Genomic DNA, 23399 nt, shown 5'->3' on the forward strand with positions numbered 1-23399 from the left:
ATAAGACCTTGTGTATTCTCCTGGAGTATGGGATGCCATTCCTCTACGAACCATTGCCTAAACTCATTAATGGCAGTTAAAGTAGGTCTTTGGTGTACGGGATATTGTGGAATCATGGACTAAACGTGTTCAGTCGGCGAGAAATCAGATCCCAAGTAACAAGAAATCTTAAGGCCATTTGGCGCGTGCTTGGCTTTTGGCTTTCTACGCTTGCACTTGAATCGCATGCTTTCATACAATCGGCCTTTTGTCGTACTTGCAAGCGTTACTTTAGATCCTTCGCAGAGCGTCATAGCATCACTGGCCGTTCATTGTCATAAAACGCTTGCTTTAAGCTTGAACGGAACACTGAATGCAAGGTTGCCTCCATGTAACTTCGTTACTGGAATCAGTTTGCGGCATGCTTGCATGCTTTCCAATCAAGCCAGATGCAAACTTGCCGACTTCCAATGCAAGCTTACAGCAAGCGGGTTTCAAGCTGTCTCTGCTACTAGGGGTGAGTGGACTTGCCTAGGAAATAGCAGAACATCATGTACACCCAGGAAGTACGGCATTGCGTGCTACATGCAGTTACTCGTTTATCCTATTGGAAAGAGGTTCCACGCAGGATATGAAGTAAAGGAACATAATAGGATCCAACACTTCATCGATGTATCGTTGATTGATCAATACCGGTCACTGCTTATTAGGCGTGAGTAGGCATAGATAAAGATTCTGTTTTACTTATCCTTACGAGGTGCGTTCAAATTCTAAGGCCTTTTTTCCAGGTACTCTGAGCAGATGGAAGATGCAGTTCATCTTAAGAGGTCTCATCACTGCGAAATTAAAATACCGCTAATTTTATAGTAATTATCTGATATCTTCAAATAGATAAAAGATAATCGAAAAGTGGAACAAGACCTCCCTAAACAATATTATTCTGCGTGAGATACCGTTATCATAACTCATTTATCTGCTTTCGATTTCCAGCCATTTAGAAAATCGGCATTTATTTTCGCGTTTCTAAATAACTGCAAACAGAAAGCTACTAGGTGACTCGTGATAACGGTACCTCATGCAAAATAACATCGTCTAGGGAGGTCTTGATCCACTTTTCGATTATCTTTTAACTATTTGAAAATATCACATAATTACTGTAAAATTAGCGGTATTTTAATTTCGCAGTGATAGGGACTTAAAATAAGCAGACCCTCTGCAAATTTGTGATACAGAAAGCAGCATTGTGCGGAGCTCGTAGTTCCTATATTTGCCGCTAGAGTGAGTAATGTTTTCGATACTCGATGATGGCGTTCAGTGTGCACGAGCAACATGTGATCATTCATTTTCTCTACTTTTTGTGGCGTGGCACCTATCACTATTTATCAATAAGTCAGTGAAACATATGGTGAAGGTGTAATGGATGTGAACATATGCGTTTGTGGATGCGAGAAAATTGAACGTTGTGTCATAACGAACCCAAGCAATCTCGACCAAGGACAAACCGGACAGATAACATAACAGTTGAGAAAGTTTTATGGAGAACCACCGATTAGGTGTGCGTGCTATCACCTCCACACTTAGGACATGTTGAAACCATTCTGCACGAAGACCTGAAAATGCGAATAAGTTTTCTTCAAGTTGAGTTCAACGAATGCTGACTGTTGATCAGAAGTTTGCATAAGAAGCAAAGTGTCAACGTTAACGCGTAAAGAAGTCATGAATGTTGTTTTCTTTTCTTCAATTGACGTTCTGGAAGCGATGTGGCTACCGCTTTTCAATCCTGAAAAGATACAGCAGTCTGTACAATGGAAGCACACCGACTCCCCGTCACAAAAAAAAAAAAAAAAAAAAAAAGGATTAGCATCAGTGGTCAGAAAACGTTTCGGAACAGCGAAAATGTAATCGTTCCTTATTTTATTCCAGAGGACACTACAAGGACGTATGCATCTCATGAATGATTTTTGGAGACGAATCTCATTCCACTATTGCACACAAAACGACCCGAGAAGGTTGCTCATGTGATTTTCCGTCAAGATAAATGGTTCTATTCATCTGGCACTTCTAACTCAGGATTTTCTTCGTAACGGCAACTTTGAAGTGGTATCGTATGCTCCCTACTCATTGGACTTCACCCCTAGCTGTGTCTGACAATTAAGGATACCCTCATTTTGGTATAGGACCGTTTTGGAACCAGTGATGTTTCAGTGGTAAAAAAATTCCCATGCAGAAGCGTTCTTGGTGATCATGGAATCATGGCGTCAACCTTGCGGGAAAAAGTGTACATTTAAAGGGAGGTTACGATGAGAAGTGACAAATTTGAACTTCCTGAGGTAAATGGTTTGTGAAATTTTCTTTTAAAAAAGTTGAAAATCTTAGAATTTCAACGTACCTCGTGTTTCTAACAATGACAAATATATTTTCTCCCTACATATTTGTCGTTTTAACTGTCCACTATATTGGATCCACAAAATAAGATTCCGACAATGAGGGATCCGCGCTTAGAATGAGTTTGAGAACTACTGCTACAGACAATCACTACTTAAGCTATTTTGACTGCAAAATTCTCTTGATCTTCTCTTCCCCCTTTCCCCCTGAATCTTTAAAATAGATTCTTAAAATACTTCTGGAGAAAAATAATCTTAATTGAACACTGCCTGTGACTGTTCCAGTTCCGAATCTTTAAGAACAGTTACAAAAGCCGGAACTGGTTCTTAATTTCTATAGAGAACACACACACAGACCACACGTCATACTTACACTTGTCGTCCGAACTTCATAAGAAGATGTTTGTCTTAAAATGCGTCGATATTCTTCGTTGTAGACTTCGTCTTTCGAATCACCTTCTTCTTCGTCAGCCATTGCGAACGAGTTCTAGTGACGTCACCCTTGACTCTGTTATTGTTCCACACTTCCAGAATCTGTCACTTTTAATATTGTAAGCAACGAAAAACACAAAGCCACAGAAAGAATTTATAAAAATTTAACAAAGCATACTTGTGTGTTGAGAAAGTTCACAGGAAAAATTCCTTTTTGCTTGCACGAAAATATGATTTGTTTACCTTTTCGAAATTGTTTATTTTTGTTTTAAGTTTGAATTGTTCTCTTCTGCGGAAGGAAATGTTTATGTTTTCCCTTGAATGTTTACAGAAATCAGTATACACCAAACGTCACTCACCACATTGTCACACACAGAGAAAATCAAGACTTTTTTTTTTTTCAAAAACGAAATTCTTTTATCCTCAAAATTTTCGCTTCTTCATTTTCATGTTGTTTTCGTCCTCGTGCTGAGACTTCTTTAAACTGTGTTAAGGAAAGTGTTCACTTGTTCTTCTAAAAATGAGAAAGACAGAGAGAGATGCCTTTCTCATTTGACCTTAGTGCTATGCCTCTTCCCGGTTCTATTCTTTCAAGGCCTCACAAATAAATCCTGTAATTCTTTTTTCATCTCATCTTCCTATCTTTGTGTGGACGTTAACCCCTCCGTACGCCCCTGATCGTATCACTCTCTCTTTCTCTTTCGCACGCACACACACACACAAAGAAGCTCTCGGGACAAGATCCAAAATTCTCTCTCGCCTTCGCCATTTTTCAGTTTTGTTTTTTTCCTTTTCTATTTTTCAAGCATACACATTGCCCTAATTAGTGTAGCCATAACATTAGCTTTCTCGCTACAAGATGAACTTTTGATATCAGATGAGATAAATTTTTTTATAGAGAAAATTCGGTGTTACACCTTCTGGAATTATGCCATCGATCAGATTCCAGAAATGACAGAAATTGTACAATCTGTTAAGTTTTATTAAGTATTCTGCATTTCGGCAGGTCTTGGGATTAATAAGGGCTTTATCCTTTCCTTCTTAATTTTCAGTTTGAAACTAGAAAGGTTTTTTCCATGTTTCTCGATTTTCAGCTTCCTCTTTTAACTTCCAATATTTTCTTCTATTTTTCAAATCAATCATTTGTGTTCTTCTTCTTCCTATTCCTTGCTTTCCTTCCACCTCTCCTTCTATGGCGGTGTGAAGAAGACAATTTCTTCGCAAGATCTGTCCAATCCATTTGGCGTTCTTACTTAGGATGGTGGCTAGAAGCGTCCTTTTCTCTTCTATCCGTTTTAAAACATCTCCGTTTGTTTCTCTTTGTGTCCATTTTATCTTCTCTATCTTCCTCCAACACCACATTTCGAAGCTCTCTAAATACAAACTTCTGTTAAGTTTTGTTTGAGGTTAAAACAGCATGGGAAGGGGTTATTTTTTTTAACCAACGAAGTCAATAAGTTTTGTACCCAAACTTGAGGGGCGGCGGCAGGATTAAAATTTTAGTGTGGCAGCAAATAAATAAAATTCTAGAATATAAATGGAAATTAAAAAGCAATTTTGTTTTGGCACGATAATAGAAATGAAGAGTCTGTGATTGAAAAAAATCGATTTAATTTGAGTTTAGGTACACTTTCAGCAGTGAGGCTATATGAGACGTGGACCAACCACATGAGATCCCACTGGGAATAGTACCTGAATTTCCTGCTATGCTATCCACAAAGCAAAAAAAAAAAAAAAAAAAGTTTGAATTACATTACACATTTTATTGCAGAAGCGCATCCCAAAAATTTATTATCCACAGAGCGGATCCCAAAATGAAAGATTGGAGGGGATTCGGACCGGGTGGAATTTCGTGAGTGCGTTTCTGGTACAAATAAAGCAAGTATATTATGTAAAAAGAGAGAGTTTTTTTTTGTGGACTCCCCCGTACGTGCTGATGTTTTATGGCAACTGTACAGGTTGCTGCTTCGTTTTTTTTTTCCTGTGCATAACCTTTCTAGCGATACAAGAAACAGCTTTTTCATAGGAGAACCATGTGGCCCCATTGGAATGCAGTCGCCTATTTCTATTGCACTCTTTGACAATGACACTGAGTACTACATAAATCACCCTTTTTGTGGTACTGCTATTGAACCGAAGGTATTGCAGGGATTACGCTTCCGTGGACCCGCTGACGTAGTTTCTACGTCATACAAATCCGGTGAATGTTATCATTACGTTGTGGTGGTTAATTTTCACAAACAACTTTGTACAAAAGAATATGTGTATACATAATGCTGTAACAAATATTAATAATACAAGCGAATATTAGTACACGTATTATAGTAGCTCATGTAATACGAGAGCTTGCTGAAAACTTTTGCCTGTTGGTTAATATCACGCTTATTTTTATTTGCAGAGATATTGGAACTTTTGCTGAACGTTTGCCCATTCATTACCTACAACACCACGTAGCGAAAGTTGTTATTATCTGCCCACGTAATCAGCAGTTGTGGCTAAGATAGCGACTGGTATGGACATACGGTTAAAGCAGAGATCGTAATCGAATTCTTGACGGCGGAAGGAGTTTCACTCGCCCAATTTTTTTGCCAGATGCAAATGTGTACAGTAACGCAGTCAATAATGGGGTATTGTCACAAACCAATTTAAGGTCTGTGCATCTGCGGGAAAAGTCATGCTGACTCTGGTTTTCGAGTGAATGACGTTATCTACAAACAGTTTCTTCCCTAGAGTACCACCGTGAATTCAGAACTGTACGCCAATACCCTAAAGAAGCTAAAGATTTGACTAACACGTGTTAGGTCTGATAATGGACCCTTGTTTTTCTCATACCAGGAAGCTGACCACCGACGAAATATTGAAGGTTGGATACACTGTCTTTCTACACATCCCATACAACTCTGATCTTACACCTAGTGAATTTTGTATCTTTCTTAAACTGAAAGAACATCCTAAGGGTACCCATTACTCATCAGATGAGGACGTCCAGCATGCTATACGATCTGGTATCGCTCCAAAGGCAAATATTTCTACCGTGACGCCCTGGGAGAAGTAGTAAGTTGTTGGAGAAAGTGCGTGGAAGTGGATGGTGACTATGTGAAGCCTAGATGTCAAGGTACACAAGGTACACATACATACATTTCATTTAATTATGTTCACTATAATCCTAGATATTAATCAACTGGCAAAACTTTTCAGTCTATCTGCGTATATTTAAAATACTGGTATACAATTTAAAATACACTATTATTTTTGCATGTTCCTCAATTTCTAATGAAACGAAATAGTGGCGGAGAGTGTTATACAGCCATGAGTTCGTATCCTCTATTTGAATTAGGATTTTTTTTTTATAAAGTTCTTTGTCTAAGTACGGTAAACATGTGGGATTTGCTGTGCATAGTTTGAATTCACCTCTTCTTTGACCATAGCTCCCAACAACATTTAACAATTTTGGAATTCATTTCCAACTTTTAAAATACATCATAGAATAGAAGAGGGGAGATGGGTCTTAGAAGATAGAGGATTAAAAAAAAGAGAATATGCGAACGCAGGAGGAGAAGATGAAGGAAAAGTATAGGAAAAGGACAGAACCTGAAGAAAACGACGCGGAGGTTTCACTCTGACAAGGATCAGAGTTTGGATGCTGAAATATATATCATAGAATTAAGGGTAATGAATAAACGGGAAGAATTAAGTGTCCTTTGTGTTAAATTATAAGCAGCCTAGTAAAAGGACGAGCTTACAAGATCGTAATGAGACTACCAATGCAGCAAACATGTGGAGAATGAGGGGGCGCGGTGGCTCAGTGGTAGAGTGTTCACCTCCGGTGCTTGGGGTCCCTGGTTCGATCCCAGCTCACGCCGTGTGGACTTTGTGGTGGACAAACACCGTGCTCGTGGGTTTTCTCGGGGTTCTCCCGTTTCTTCCCACTTTCTTCATTCCACCATTTCACCCATCTCTCATCATCACCGTCTCCTTTAGCCTAACCGGCATAACCGTGGGACGTAAAACTTAAAGATTTCATTTCATTTTCATGTGGAGAATGAAGAGGGTGCATGAGAAGGATCATAATCATCATCATCTTCAATGGTATTCTACCATTTCTGGCAGCTCATTTGCCGTAACTGAGAAGCTTCCATGCTCTATGGTCTTCCGCTAACCTCTTTGTCTTCAAGTACGATTTTGCTATTTTGATATCGTCCATCAATTATAGCCTTCTTCGTACTCTTCCTCTCTTTCCTGCCACCATATCTTCTAGCACGTCTCCCATTATACATTTCTTTCTATGCAAATGTCCCAATCAGTTTCCCTTCCTCTTCTTAATAATATCTAAGATTGCTATGTTCTCCCCCGCCATTTCTAAAACTCTTTCACTCATTTGCTATTCGAGCTCCTTCGTGGCTAAGCGGTTAGCGTACGCGCCTTTGGCGTGGAAGACCCGGTGTTCGATTCCGGGCGTGAGCTCGTGTGGTTCGGATTCCACGTTAATCAGTATGTCCACGTCTCATTAAGCCTCGCTGCTGAACGGGATGTTAAAGTCAAAATCAACTCAACTTGTTTGCCACTCGACCCAATTAATTTTCTCCATTCTTCTCAACACCAACATTTCGAAAGGTTCCAGTCTTTTTTAATCATTTTTGCGTAATATCAATGTTTCTACCTCATACAGTGCAATACACCACACTAGAGACCTGCACGGGCCGAATTTTTCGGCCCGATCCCAATCCGGCCCGAACGTACCTAGGCCCGGCCCAGCCCGGGCCCGAAAAGTTTTGGAGATTTTCGGCCCGAGCCCAGCCCGGCCCGATAAGTTTTTTAAAATTCTTGGCCCAAGGCCGGCCCGGCCCGATAAATTTTAAAAGTTTTTGGCCCGACCCAGGCCCGATATTTTTTAAAAAAATAATTAGCTCGAGCCCCAAACTTTCTCAAAATTTAGTACTAAATTTGACCTAACCCTCAGAAACATTTTCTAAACTCTGGTTCACAACCTGTCGCTTGCCTCCCGAATGGTACCATTGCCTCCTAGAACTTTGCCTGTTATCGAGAGAACAAAAACTCCATTCCCTGTAACAAAAATCTAACTTAATTGATTTTTAGCATAAAATGAAGATGGCAATATTGTTTAGCGACAGGCAAAACATTCCCACCCCTTCTTGTTATATTTTGAGTTCAGTGAAGGTCAATGTCAGAGCTCAATTTACCGCCTAATGCCTGCAATCCTCTATAGTGAAAGTGGAGCCGCTAAGCAACACAAACTGTAAATAGCTATTGCATCCTTTGTAACATTTTCCACGGACACACTTCTTCAACGTTTGGCTTTTTCCAATTATCGTTTAACGAAAGTCAATAATTATTAAAGAATTGCAATTGATCGGCCCCAGCCCGGCCCGACCTGAAGAGAAATCACTGTCGGCCAGCTCAAGCCCGGCCCGGCCCAAAGAAATAACAGTGTCGGCCCGCCCAAGCCCGGCCCGGCCCAAAGAAATATCAGAGTCGGCCCGCCCAAGCCCGGCCCGCGGGCCGGGCCGGGCTTCGGGCCTCGGGCCAGGCCCGGCCCATGCAGGTCTCTACACCACACGAAGGATTTTATCGGTCTTTTTCTCAACTCTTTATTCAAAGTTCCATAAAATAGCCTTTTCTCCTCCTAAAGATTTCTTTCACCGGATGTATGGTGTGGTGTCACCAGGAGAAATAAGATCGAAATACCAAAGAATAAGGAGTAATGTTAAGGTAACCGAAATTTTGACGAAAGAAAATTATACTCACATCATGAGAAAAACATATATAATTATGTGGGCAATAGAATAACCGGAAGATTGGCTAGAAATAACAGTTGAGGCTAAGTTCTCTGGAAAAGGTGTAGTGAAAGTGATGTCTCGTATCGGGAAGTGTATCTGCTTCTACTGAAAGAGCTAGTCCCGGGTACGATTCCCGGTGGGGACACCTGGTCAAAAAAGCGTAAATGTATTCTGATCAGCAATCCTGAGTGAGATTTTCCTGGCTTTTCTTCGTTCACACCAGGCAAATGCCGGGATGGTACCTAACATACAGGTCTCCAGGCTGCTTCCTTCCTTCCCTTTCCTCAGAAAATGTGGCGCCGACGGACGTCATCTATCATACGGTACGGGATAACATGACCATAGGTGCCCAAAGCCCAGAAAACTAATTCCTAATCCTAATCCTAGTGACGGATTAACATGGCCATAGATGCCGAAAGCCCAGAAATCTAATTCCTAATCCTAATCCTAGTGACGGATTACCATGGCCATAGATGCCGAAATACCAGAAATCTAATTCCTAATCCTAATCCTAGTGACGGGCTAACCCCACCCAACCAGGTACATTCTAGGAACGTGCCATTTAAGTTCCATATGTATCGTTTACGTGCCTGGTACTTGAGAAATGTACATTTCATATGCATAGCATGTGTCGCTAGGTACGTGCCTTTCGAGGAATTTCTGACACTTGAAAGGTACTTTTACATGCTTCACTGGAATGTGAGGAATGTGAATGGCACATAGATACCCCATGTACCACGGCATGGTTGTGCGTAAGTTGCTTCGTATTGCGACTAGGGTTGCCAATTGAGCCACTTTGTGAATAGATCTGGCCATTTTGAGAACGTCGTTAGTCACAAAATTTCCAAAGAACCAATAGTGGCTTTTTTAGCCATATGCTTTTCACTTCTATAGCCACTTTCTGAGTTTAGCCACATTTTAATATATTCTGTGTCATTTTGCAATTTTCTGACGTTTGATGCGTTCTCTAGGTTGTAACATTCTAAACCCCACTGTCAGAATTGTCCTCATAAAATTAGCATTGATGGTTATATTGTGACGTTACACAGCAGAAAATTAGCTCAAAACCTGTACCTTAAAACTAGACGTGAAATAAAATTTTCGGGAAGACGTAAGTTTAAGTATAAACTAACTCCTTAAAGAAATTCAGCCTGATAATATAGACATCCTTCAGGAAATGTCGCTTTTCAGTGGCAATAAACCTGAAACCGGTGAAACATCTTTTACTGATTTAGCTTCTTCTTTCACCTTCTGTGGAATTTGAAGATAATATCGACAAAATTGAAAATCAGTGGCGATTATAAATCTTCAATTGAAGAATTTTCGCAAGAAACTAGCTGAACCTGCGCTCTCTACACAGCGCATTATTCGCATATGAGCATAAATCGCCTTATCATTCCTTACAACATCTGTACATGTCTCTTTACAGACACAAGTTAAAGACGTATTGATTAAAAAATAGCCAAGGGGTATCATAAAGGGGATATTTTTCGATTAGTTTTCTGAATATCTCGCACCGTTTGCAAGATTTGAGCCTACTTCCGGTTGGAGTTTCTAATTCATGTCTGACCAGTGTTTTCTTTCTTCTTGCATGCAGTATGTAATAAGCAAATACATTACATACAAAATTAATATAATGTCAGTTATATATGGTGTTCATTAGGCAAAACACTCCCAAAAAAGGTTCATCTTAGACTGGAGAAATGGTTATCCTTCCTTTTCCATTATTATTTGGCTATGAAACAAATGCCGGAGATATATACAACCCCTATATACAACAGTGTGGTGTTGGAATGTATAATGATTAGGATGTGATGTTTTATTTTTTTTTAAATTTCAACACTTCCAATGTACCCGTAAAAATGTAATAAAGAAATAGTGCCCATGTTTTTTAAATATTCAATTAGAACTGGACAATCTACATGAAATTTGCAATCGATCAGTGAAAACGTCATCTTTCTAGAGCCTGTAGTTTCTGAGATCTCATTGTCGAAAGATGGGCCGGAAACATATATACGTATTTTAAAACAGCTCCAAAGATGGCAGCACTATTCATTTGCATTTATTTCGGAGAAGGCTTACTAAAGGCAAAGGCCTTTGAACAATAATTCAAAAGGATAAACTTTGTGAAAAATATTTCTTTAAGTAATTTATTTAAAGTACACTCTTTTAAAAATATTTGTCTTTGTTATAAACGTGAAATCACAAATAACCGTAAATCAAAGGTTTGAATGCTAAGGTTATAGGTTAGAGCTCGGTCGCTCTTAAATGTTGCTGTAGCATTTTAATAGATAGATAAATCGCTACACAGATGGCGGAGGAGAGAATCTATTTTCAGAGTTAGTTTCGTGGCTTTTTTAAAATATTATTTATATATATAAAAATACATACATGCTTCTGCATTCGAACGTAAAAATGAAGCGTTAAGGTTTTAGGATTTAAATACGCGTACCCCCGGTTGAATAGCACTGCCCTAAGAAACATTACTGACATGCCAAGTAAATGTGTCAAGTACATACACGGTACGTGATATACACATAATAGATACATTCCTCGGTATGTGTCATGCACGTACTTTTGGGACGGAAGTAACCTTATTCCTTACATGTGTATTTCACATGATTGCTCTATTCACGTACCTATCATGTACATTCCAATGTACCTCGAGGAACATTCTTTACACATGACCAGTATGTACTTGTGTTGGGTGGGACATGGCTATAGATGCCGAAAGACCAGAAATCTAATTCCTAATCCTAATACTAGCGACGGGCTAACATGACTATAGATGTCTAAAGCCCAGAAATCTAATTCCTAATCCTAATACTAGCGACGGGCTAACATGGCCATAGATGCCGAAAGCCCAGAAATCTAATTCCTAATCCTAATCCTAGTAACGGGCTAACATGGCCATAGATACCGAAAGCCCAGAAATTTAATTCCTAATCCTAATTCTAGTGACGGATTACCATGGCCATAGATGCCGAAAGCCCAGAAATCTAATTCCTAATTCTAATCCTAGTAACGGGCTAACATGGCCATACATACCGAAAGCCCAGAAATTTAATTCCTAATCCTAATTCTAGTCACGGGCTAACATGGCCATAGATGCCGAAAGCCCAGAAATTTAATTCCTAATCCTAATCCTAGTGACGGATTAACATGGCCATAGATGCCGAAAGCCCAGAAATCTAATTCCTAATTCTAATCCTAGTGACGGGCTAACATGGCCATAGATACCGAAAGCCCAGAAATCGAATTCCTAATCCTAATTCTAGTGACGGGATAATATGGCCATAGATGCCGAAAGTTTAGAAATTTAATTCCTAATCCTAATCCTAGTGACGGATTAACATGGCCATAGATGCCGAAAGCCCAGAAATTTAATTCCTAATCCTAATTCTAGTGACGGATTAACATGGCCATAGATGCCGAAAGCCCAGAAATTTAATTCCTAATCCTAATCCTAGTGACGGATTAACATAGCCATAGATGCCGAAAGCCCATAAATTTAATTCCTAATTCTAATCCTTGTAACAGGCTAACATGGCGATAGATGCCGAAAGCCCAGAAATCTAATTCCTAATCCTAATCCTAGTGACGGGCTAACATGGCCATAGATGCCGAAAGATCAGAAATCTAATTCCTAATCCTAATCGTAGTGACGGGCTAACATGGGCATAGATGCCGAAAGCCCAGAAATCTAATTCCTAATCCTAATCCTAGTGACGGGCTAACATGGCCATAGATGCCGAAAGCCCAGAAAACTAATTCCTAATCCTAATCCTAGTGACGGGCTAACATGGCCATAGATGCCGAAAGCTTAGAAATTTAATTCCTAATCCTAATCCTAGTGACGGGCTAACATGGCCATAGATGCCGAAAGCCCAGAAATCTAATTCCTAATCCTAATCCTAGTGACGGGCTAACATGGCCATAGATGCCGAAAGCCCAGAAATCTAATTCCTAATCCTAATCCTAATGACGGGCTAACATGGCCATAGATGCCGAAAGCCCAGAAATCTAATTCCTAATCCTAATCATAGTGACGGGCTAACATGGCCATAGATGCCGAAAGCCCAGAAATCTAATTCCTAATTTTAATCCTAGTGACGGGCTAACATGGCCATAGATGCCGAAAGCCCAGAAAACTAATTCCTAATCCTAATCCTAGTGACGGGCTAACATGGCCATAGATGCCGAAAGCCCAGAAAACTAATTCCTAATCCTAATCCTAGTGACGGGCTAACATGGCCATAGATGCCGAAAGCCCAGAAATTTAATTCCTAATCCTAATCCTAGTGACGGATTAACATGGCCATAGATGCCGAAAGCCCAGAAATCTAATTCCTAATTCTAATCCTAGTGACGGGCTAACATGGCCATAGATACCGAAAGCCCAGAAATCTAATTCCTAATCCTAATCCTAGTGACGGGATAACATGGCCATAGATGCCGAAAGTTTAGAAATGTAATTCCTAATCCTAATCCTAGTGATGGATTAACATGGCCATAGATGCCGAAAGCCCAGAAATCTAATTCCTAATCCTAATCCTAGTGACGGGCTAACATGGCCATAGATACCGAAAGCCCAGAAATCTAATTCCTAATCCTAATCCTAGTGACGGGATAACATGGCCATAGATGCCGAAAGTTTAGAAATTTAATTCCTAATCCTAATCCTAGTGACGTGCTAACATGGCCATAGATGCCGAAAGCCCAGAAATCTAATTCCTAATCCTAATCCTAGTGACGGATTACCATGACCATAGATGCCGAAAGACCAGAAATCTAATTCCTAATCCTAGTGACGGGCTAATATGGCCATAGGTGCCAAAAGCCTAGAAAACTAATTCCTAATCGTAATCCTAATGTATTGGAAGAGCTTCGTCTGGTCTCATTCGTTCCATGGGAAACCTTAAACTTCATCACACCAAGATATTTTCGGGACAAGCTTGTGCAGATTACTAGAAATCAAGAAATGGCTGCGGTAGATTTAGAGGAACACTGACTCACAGTAAGCTATGTTCATATACAGGTGCAGGAAGGTTGAATTGAATACTGAAAAAAAAAAATCACAACTGACGTAGAACACTGCTGTAGCGATATGTATGACGTCAAACTTACGCATACAAATAAACTCTCGATTAAACAAAGGAAGTTATCAATCATCTCTTAAAGAGACGTATTTTAAATACTATTTTGAGTCAATTTAGAACAATATACTAATACAGAGTATTAAGGAGAAGGATCCAAATATAATGTTCAAATATACAGGGTGGCCCAAACGTAGGTATACACCACTACTTGGATCAAGCATAATATTCTAGCTTATAGGTTTACTAGCAGCGTTCACCCCGCTTCGCTGCGGTCACCCCGGAACGCAATAAACTTTGTTACTTAGATAATTTTTACTTTTTCACTTTCAAATGATATGATAAAAACCATAGAAGATTGCACTAAATGTTAACATTATATCGCCTGTCATTTATGTTCACCCGCCCCGCTTCGCTGCGGTCACCCCTGAACGCAATAAACTTTGTTACTTAGATAATTTTTACTTTTTCACTTTCAAATGATATGATAAAAACCATAGTATATTGCAGTAAATGTTAACATTATAGCGCCTGTCATTATAGCGCCTGTATTTATATGCAACCCGCATGATCGTGTCACTCGGCGGGTTGCATATAAATACGTTTATTTTTACCTATGATGAACTAACAAAGGATTTGTGGACACCTGAATGGTCAATTATCTCAAGACACTGGTAATTAAAAATTAAAGTGATATGATAAAAACCATCTAGGGTCCAAATCCTAACAACCCCCCAAAAATGAAAGAAATTGGTTCAGCCGTATTAGCGTGATGAGCTAAGAAAGGATTTGTACGTTCTCTTTTATATATATAGATTTTATTCGGCTGTTCCGAGCTTAAGATATAAGTAAAAAGACATTAAGAACAAATAATAAAGAAACTATGGATAACAAAAGAAATTATATAAAATGCAGTGAGCTGATCAGTACGGGACTGTATACCTACTTTTGGGCCACCCTGTATAAAATATATATATCCGATTGAGTTCCATTACAAACTGCTTTTTTAAAGCAAAAAATCCAGGTTTAGTGGAAAAATTATGATTTCCGAAAGATTTGCGATCCAGCTTTAGTAAAATATAAACACGTTCTCAACTTCCCTACAAGGGCCGCGGTGGCTCAGTGGTAGAGCGTTCGCCTCTGGTGCATGTGGTCTCTGGTTCGATTCCAGTTCGTGCCAAGTGAACCTTGTGGTGGACAAACGCCGTGTGCGTGGGTTTCCTCGGAGTTTTCCCGTTTCCTCCCACTTTCTTCATTGCGCTATTTCATTCATTTCTTATCATCACCATCTCCTTCAGCCTAGCCAGCATAAACGTGGGAAGTAAAACTCAAGGATTTCATTTCATTTTTGAACTTTCCTGCAAGAAAAAAAGAAGTAAAAACACCATTGTCTTAGTGTACCGCACGTGGAGGCGTTTGGTTTCTAATGTACAGAACGTAAAATTTTAACACTGACAACATATAAAGAAACACGACGAATAAAGAAACACGACGAATAAAGAAACACGACAAATAAAGAAACAGTGACAACGCATAAAGAAACAGTGACAATGCATAAAGAAACACGACGAATAAAGAAACAGTGACAACGCATAAAGAAACACAACGATAAAAGAAACAAAACAAATAAAGAAACAGTGACAACGCATAAAGTAACACGACAAATATGAAATAGTGACAACGCATAAAGAAACAGTGACAACGCGTAAAGGAACACAACAAATAAAGAAACACAACGAATAAAGAAACACGACAAATAAAGAAACAGTGACAACGCATAAAGAAACACTGACAACGCATAAAGAAACACGACAAATAAAGAAACAGTGACAACGCATAAAGAAACAGTGACAACGCATAAAGAAACACGACAAATAAAGAAACAGTGACAACGCATAAAGAAACACAACGATAAAAGAAACACGACAAATAAAGAGACAGTGACAACGCATAAAGAAACACTGACAACGCATAAAGAAACACGACAAATATGAAACAGTGACAACGCATAAAGAAACCTAACAAATAATGTGACGACGGTGTCGTACAGCATTCCAGTTGACGACTTTCCTCAAGTGTTCTAGAGCTTCTACGACTAATTCTACGAGAGTGTGTGACGTGGAAAGGGATGTAAGTGGTAGAGTAGGGTCCCTAAAACTCGGCAGTCAATATTTCGGCAATCCGGATAACTGGGCAATACCCTTTCAAGGCGAAAAGCTCGTTCAAGGTATTTTTCTGAGGCTTGTCTTATCATTTAAATTACTGTATAGTATGTATTGATTAATTTTCATTTTCATGTATTGTAAACGTTCTGTGCCTTCATCCTTTGTTTAAGGGTATTTGGGTAGTTTATTCTCTGCGGAAACACTCGTACTTATTCTTTTTCAATCTCTTAACCTGGCATTTTCACAAACTCAGCCACCCTTTAGTTCACATTAAACCGAGTTTTCGGGAATCTACTGTAATAAAAAAAAATTCTAGCATCGTTTAGCATTTTATTTCGAGATAGTTCGGGAACTTATTGAATACATTTTTTTTTTATCATCTGAATATTAAAATACAGTAAGAAGAAAAATATTTCTATTATAAAACAGGATGAACTTAATTGGTATTTTTTAAAAAGAAAATAATATAAACAAAACGTCGAACTTTTCATTCGTTATACTGGAAGATCGAAATTCCTTAACATTAAATAATATTTAATACACATTAAACGGGGAAAGAGAAGGAATCTGAAAGTAATTTTGCAATGCTGAACATTTCGTTATTCTGGCGTTTGTTACAGCGATATTTTACTGCAACTATGTGAAACGTATGAACTGACGCTACTGTTGGGAATTTAAAACATGAAAGAGTTATTACATTTGTTGTGGTTTTGTTTTTTTTTATATCGGAAGTATTTGACTTGTTTATGTGTTAACCTGAATGGCTTGTACAGAAGAGAAGGCTTTGAGTATATTATATGAATAACCAGTGGCATATTTACGATTTTGTTTCGGGGAGCTTTGCTAACTTTCGGGGGGGGGGGGCTTTGCCTGAAAATGTGAAAATTCTGCAAGATATTTCATATACTTTACTATAGTAACTAAGATTTCGGGGGGGGATTAAGCCCGGAAGCCCCCCTAAATACGCCACTGTGAATAACTAATGTAGAAGCTCTTACATTAGAAGTTCTAAAAATAACTACCGTGTTTTGTAATAGAAAATTCACTAAATTGCTTCCTCTTCTTCTGAGCCTTTTTTGCTAGTCAGCTGGGATCGGTTTTTCGGACCACTGTCCTCCACCTGTTTCTATCTTGTGCCATATCCGCTGTGACACAACACTGCACCATATCCTTCTGAAGACAATCTCCCCACTTCTTCTTTGACCGTCCTCGAACTTGTTTCCCACTTATTTTTATAGCATCTTCTCGGTGGGTTACGTATTCCAAAGGTCATCTTCTTACATGCCCAAACCATCTCAGTTTACTTTCTTGTCATTTTTCTGCTACTAGTCCCAACTTTACTGTTCCCCGGATCACTTCATTCTTAATTTTGTCCTTCCCTGTCACTCCACACAGCCACACAGTATCTTCATCCCCGCAACATGTAACTTTGGTTCCACTTTCTTCGTCGTCGTCCAACATTCCACTCCGTATAATATGGAAGGTCTCACTATGGTTTTGTACTTATCTTTTTAAGGCATATTCGTAAACTACGGTCACACAGTACTGAATTTATGGCTGTAAAACATGTGTTCGACTGAGATATTTAATGCCAATAGTTCTCAATTTTCAATTTTGGTAATAAATAGTATTTTTCAATGATATTTTCTAGGAACGACGCCATGGAGGAGGGAAGGGGCGAGCGTCACGGTGATTACGACAAACTCCAGATTGCCCGCTAAATAAACTGTGTTGTAGTGTATAAAGTTAACCAAGCAAGTTCTGTCGCTTTTTCACCCACCATTTTCAATCATCGATATGTCACCTAAAATGTAACTGGAAGATCAAAAATAGTACCCATCAGCATCGACGACCTTCTGCCAACGTTCTGGAAGACCATGGATTCCATCGCGGTTGAACTTGGTGGGCCATGAAGCGAAGAAGGTATCAAGTGCATTTTACACCTCTACTAGGCATTTGAACTGGCGTCCTCGAAGGTGATTGTCCAAGGAATGGAACAAGTGATAATCGGACGGTGCAATGTCAGGGAGTTTGGCCGATGCAATAAATAGTGTTTCCCATCCAAAGCGTAGAATGGTGTTCCGGGTCATCTGGGCCACGTGAGGCTCAGCGTTGTCCTGTAACATAAAGATCTCTTTGCGATTCAGTAGTGCTGACCTCCGAGTTTTGAGTTTTTCTTGAACACGGCTCAACTGCTGACAGTACACAGTTGCATTGATGCTCTGACCAGCTGGTAGCACTTCCCGATGCACGATACCGCGAGCAGCCCACCAAACACACAGGAGGACCTTCTTTCGGTGCAGTACGGTTTCGGCTGTTTTGGAACCGGTTCATGGGATACTAACCGATGATGACGGCACCGTGGAGCTTCATACAGGACCCATTTGTTATCAAATTTTGTCAACACCCTGTTCAGAAATGTCTCCTTCCTCAGACGAGACAGCAAAGAAACACAGGTGTCTGCTCGCGTTGCCTTCATGCCCGTAGTCAAATCATGTGAGACCCAACGACCCAACCTGTAGTGCTTCCTAAGTTGATGAAGGTGGAACTGAATTATTTCTCCACTCACGCTCAATTGTAATTCCTGTTCCTCACATGTCTGGCCACTGTTCGCCTCAATTGCTATCTGAAGATTTTCATTGTGTACATGTGTTGGTCTTCCGGCACGTGATGCATCTTCGAGTGTTTCGTACCGTCTTTAAACTTGTTAAACCCGCTGCACTGTCCGCATAGTCACAACACCCTCACAAAGATCTGGTATATCTTCCGCCCCGCTGTATCTGCGTTTGACTCCATTTGAACTCGTATAGCATACACGCCTTTATGACTCTCTAAGGAGGTCCCGTGTTCAGTCTGTCCTTACGCAAGTTCACGGTGTAACTGAACTACAACAACCAGGATATACCCACATCAACAACTGACCTTCGCCTTATCTTCATTTCCACTCAACCAGTGGCGTAGCACACTTTTGCGGGGCCCCCCCGCAAAGTATAGAGAAGGGGCCCTAGTTGTAAAGCCGATAGAAGTAAGGTTTAAGTTCTACTTCTTTAAATCTTTATTCATCGCAAGACTTCGGGGCCCCCTAACCTCGGGGCCCCCCGCACTGCGGGGGTTGCGGGGGCAGCTGCTACGCCACTGCACTCAACTTACGGTGTGGGGGCCAATTGAACACAGACCTCCACAAAAAGCGATAGAACTTTCTTGGTTATGTTTATAGTTCAGGCAATATAAAACTATGTTTTTTTTTTTTTTTTTTGTAGAAGAAAATAGCTTGTCTGTCCACGAAGGTTACTGCCACCCCACTCAAAGTTAACGCTGGCATCGACACTGATTCCTTCCGAATGCAATGTTAAGATATTTTGCGAATTGCTTGCATATTAAAGTGTTGGTAAACTGAAACGAAAAATCTTTATTTTTTTCCTCGAAAACATGTTAATGTGGGATGCGCAATTTCTATACTTAGCACCTTCAGTTTGTATAATATTCTCACGAGTGTAGACAACACCTCTTTCATCATGATCTACGTGTTGGTAGGGGACTCTTCGAACTTTAGTTATATCTTAAATAGAAAGCAGATTGAGTGATATACGATGGTCGATTAAACATAAATAAATTATTCTCATACAAATTCTCTCGGAATAGAAAAGCTTAGCAAATACACAACTATTGCTACAAGTACCCTTTTCAAATTTTTAAAAATCTTTTTTTTTTTTTTTATATTATTTGAATACCAACATCGTAGCCACACTCCTCTACCGATCTACATAAGGTCACCGAAATCAAGGTATTTGATGACTTGCCAGTAGGTCGTTCACAAGGGAAGAACTCTGACAAATATCGGGGAGGGGGGCAAGGGCGCCCATCAAGGGGGGCAAGGTGGGGCGCTCGCCTCCCTAGAGGAAATTGTACTTCAGAATATCGAAACCCAATAGAATTTTTTACATTACTTACAGCAAAATTTCAAACTATATTTGAAATGTCGCTTGTACATGCCCCCCTTGGAAACCACAACATGAGCGCCCTTCGAGGGGGGGGGGCGTGAAAATTTATCTTTCTGTCAGTTTTCTTCTCTCAATTGCTTTTCAAGATTGAAATTCCCGAGAGAAGCAAAATAATAAACTTTTGCAGAGAATAAATTAAATAAAATTCGATTTTAAACAGATATAGAACTAAGATTTCTGTTTCTAAATAAACTACCCTTTGGTGACAGTTATAAGTTCATTGATAAATACAGGAATTTACCGATTTTTGAATTCTTACATGATTATTTTCATAAAAACAGGTTGGCAACAGTGCTGACGATGGACTACGTTTGGCTCCTCGGGTAATAAGGTATGTAGTACAAAATTTGTCTGGACCTATGAAATCTACAGAAGGCTCTGCTTGCCAATATTTAAATCAGTGGTCATTCGGAAAAGTGTTGGTAGTACGGAGTTCATACATCGTCATGAGGACAATTGGGAAACGAATTTTGAATGAAAGAAATAACAGAATTATGTCAACAAAATCAGCCACAACACAGATGAGAGTCGTGATATGCTGACCATATATCTTCCAACTTAAAAACCGTCAGAATGAGAAAATCTCCCCCTTTCCTGCGTTGTAATTAATTTTTATGAGCCTTCTCTTCTTAAATATTATATATGAAAGTTCTTTGTACTTTTGCACATGAACAAATCTGTTTGTTTTAAAGAGTAAAATGGAGAAGTTACTTTTATAATTTCTCAATTGTGAAATAAACTTGCCCGTTACTGACTTAAAAATTGATTAAAATTGTTTTGTGACAATGTGACTAAGTCCACAGCCTCCATTTGATGACTCATAACTCTGGAATTAAAAACCTTGACAACACTTCATTCACTCACTTATATAGCAGATGAAAGTCTATCACCGTGCCAAGTTTCATTCATATCAGGAGGGTACACTTGATGTTCTTTTTCTTTTCAAAAATGTAGCCCGAAATGTGATGGCCCATAACGCGGAAACCTAAAGCTTCAACACCATATGTTACATGATTGTACAGCAGGTGAAATTCTATTACCATGCCAAGTTTGATCTACCACCAGATTGGATGAATTTTGTTGAAGTCGTGATCTACCATAGAAAGGATGAATTCGATTGAACTCGTGATCTACCATAGATCGGATTAGTTCGGTTAAACTTGTGATGTACCATAGATCGGACGAATTCGATTGAACTTGTGATCTACCATAGATCGGCTGAATTCGGTTGAACTCGTGATTAACCATAGATCGGATGAATTTGGTGGAACTCGTGACCTACCATAGATCGGATGAATTTGGTGGAACTCGTGATCTACCATAGATCGGATGAATTCGGTGGAACTTGTGATCTACCATAGATCGGCTGAATTCGGTTGAACTCGTGATTAACCATAGATCGGATGAATTTGGTGGAACTCGTGACCTACCATAGATCGGATGAATTTGGTGGAACTCGTGATCTACCATAGATCGGATGAATTCGGTGGAACTCGTGATCTACCATAGATCGGATGAATTCGATTGAACTCGTGATCTACCATAGATCGACTGAATTGGGTTGAACTCGTGATCTACCATAGATCGGATGAATTCGATTGAACTCGTGATCTTCCTTGGATCGGATGAATTCGATTGAACTCCTACGATTATGTATAGTTTCCTTTATATAAAAAAAATCAGTAAAGGACGGAAAGTGCACTCAAATTCAGAAGTTAAATGTAATGAATTATTTTAGTTTAACGTCCTACGTTTATGTTATTTAGGCTAAGGGAGACGATGATTAAGACAAGTGAATGATGCTGGAAGAATTGGTGGAATGAGATTGTAGGAGGAAACGGGAGTACCTAGAAAAAACCCACGGTCACGGTATTTGTACACCATACATTCGACTTGGCGGAAGACTGGATCTGACTGCTTACGAGTTTCGGTTCATGAAGTTAATAATTCGTTTCGTCACTGAATAGCTGGACATGGGTGCTTTTCAGTTTCCTAGAAGCGACCTCCCAATAATAGATAAGTAACTATGATTATGGTGATGATGATCTTAAAAAATCTATGATCTTCCTAGAATACTCAGAAATAAACACTAGTCAAACATGTCTTAAACGCGTTAAGTTTAAATCAAATGAATGTCCTACGAAGAATCTTCTTAATGATAAACTTGTTAAGTTTTACAGCAGTGAAATAAAATAGTGGAATCTCTTCGAATAGTTATGGCTACACTATTTTGGGATGAGCGCACGCGTTCTATATATTTATGTAGTGAGATGGTTGTTCGCTCACGTAATTTGAATTGTATCTGTTGCCAACATCTTCGAAGATTTCTTTTCGTCTTTTTCTAAAGTTCTACAGATATCGCGAGAGATCTGGATGCCACTTCCTTCGATTCCGCTTTCTCAATTTTCTATTTTTAACCTCGGGACGGACTCTGAGACACGACTCGATTTCTAACACTTTGTATATAATTAAAGATCTGTGGAAGTGAACGTAGAGAAGGCTATTGAATTCAAAGTTAAGGGTGGGGTTAGGATCACTTTTTTTCATGATACCTAAACCTTATTGAGCCTTACAATGCTTCTAGTTACTTCAACCCGATAGCATTTTCTTGGGTCTTTCATGAATCCTCACTTCCACAAAAATCAATTTAAGACCTGTACTACAGTCAAACTTCAATATCTCGTACTGCTTTTGGTATTCAGGATGGCTGAGTAGGTGTGCACTTGCCTTTGGTGTGGTACATCCCTGGTTCAATCCCAGTCATGTGAGTTTGTAGTGGACATGTTTTCCGTGGGATTTATGTGAATTGTCCTGTTTCCTTCCATGTTGCCATTCTACCAACTCTCTAATAACGAAGTACAGTGTACGAAATAAAGAAGTACACTGTATGAAATAATCACTGTCGTGCTGTCTACTGCTTTGAAAAGAAGTACAGTGAAACCTGTCTACGTCGGCCACAATCGGTTCCATTGAAAAGTGGCCAATTTAGACAACTGGCCAACGTGATTGGTGTATTTTTAGAATAGGATTTCTAGTATTACTTGATTGTAAAATTTTAATATGCAATGGCACGACAGCTACTTTTAAATAATGTATATATAGAGTAATCATAACAATATATCGGGTGTTCTAAAAAATGGCGCCCACGGACCACAGAGCACTACTCTACAGGCCAAAATAAAGCGAGAATGTTATATGATGGTATGCTCTTCGAGGCCTCCTTCAGCCGTTATGGTGAATCAAATTTTCACAGTGTGGCAATGTCGCATATTAACTTGGAGCCACTAGCATTACTCCACGAACTTAATGAGCAGTTGAATCGATTGCTACATTAATAAATGATGCTAGTGTCAATAAATATCGACTTTAGCTGCCATCTGGAAAGATTCAATATAACTATTTGATAGATTGCTAGATCTAATCTATGGTTCTTTATTTGCGACTTTGCCACATAGTGCAATTTGTGTCTCCAGACGAGGGCTCGAAAGGAATAAAAATGTATATAGTTTGTTTCATTTTGACTTTTAGAATAATGCTCTGTGTT

The 23399-nt window shown here is 39.4% G+C and overlaps 1 protein-coding gene across 3 annotated transcripts in view; it reads right to left on the reverse strand.

The window, feature by feature from the left end:
* Positions 1 to 23399, reverse strand: part of LOC145671429 (calmodulin-like) — a 592217-nt gene that overhangs the window by 97107 nt on the left and 471711 nt on the right. The gene's annotated exons all lie outside the window — the stretch shown is intronic.

This window comes from Thermobia domestica, chromosome 15 (assembly GCF_964235325.1).
Source record: "Thermobia domestica chromosome 15, izTheDome1.hap1.1, whole genome shotgun sequence".
In the NCBI taxonomy this organism is placed as follows: Eukaryota; Metazoa; Arthropoda; class Insecta; order Zygentoma; family Lepismatidae; genus Thermobia; species Thermobia domestica.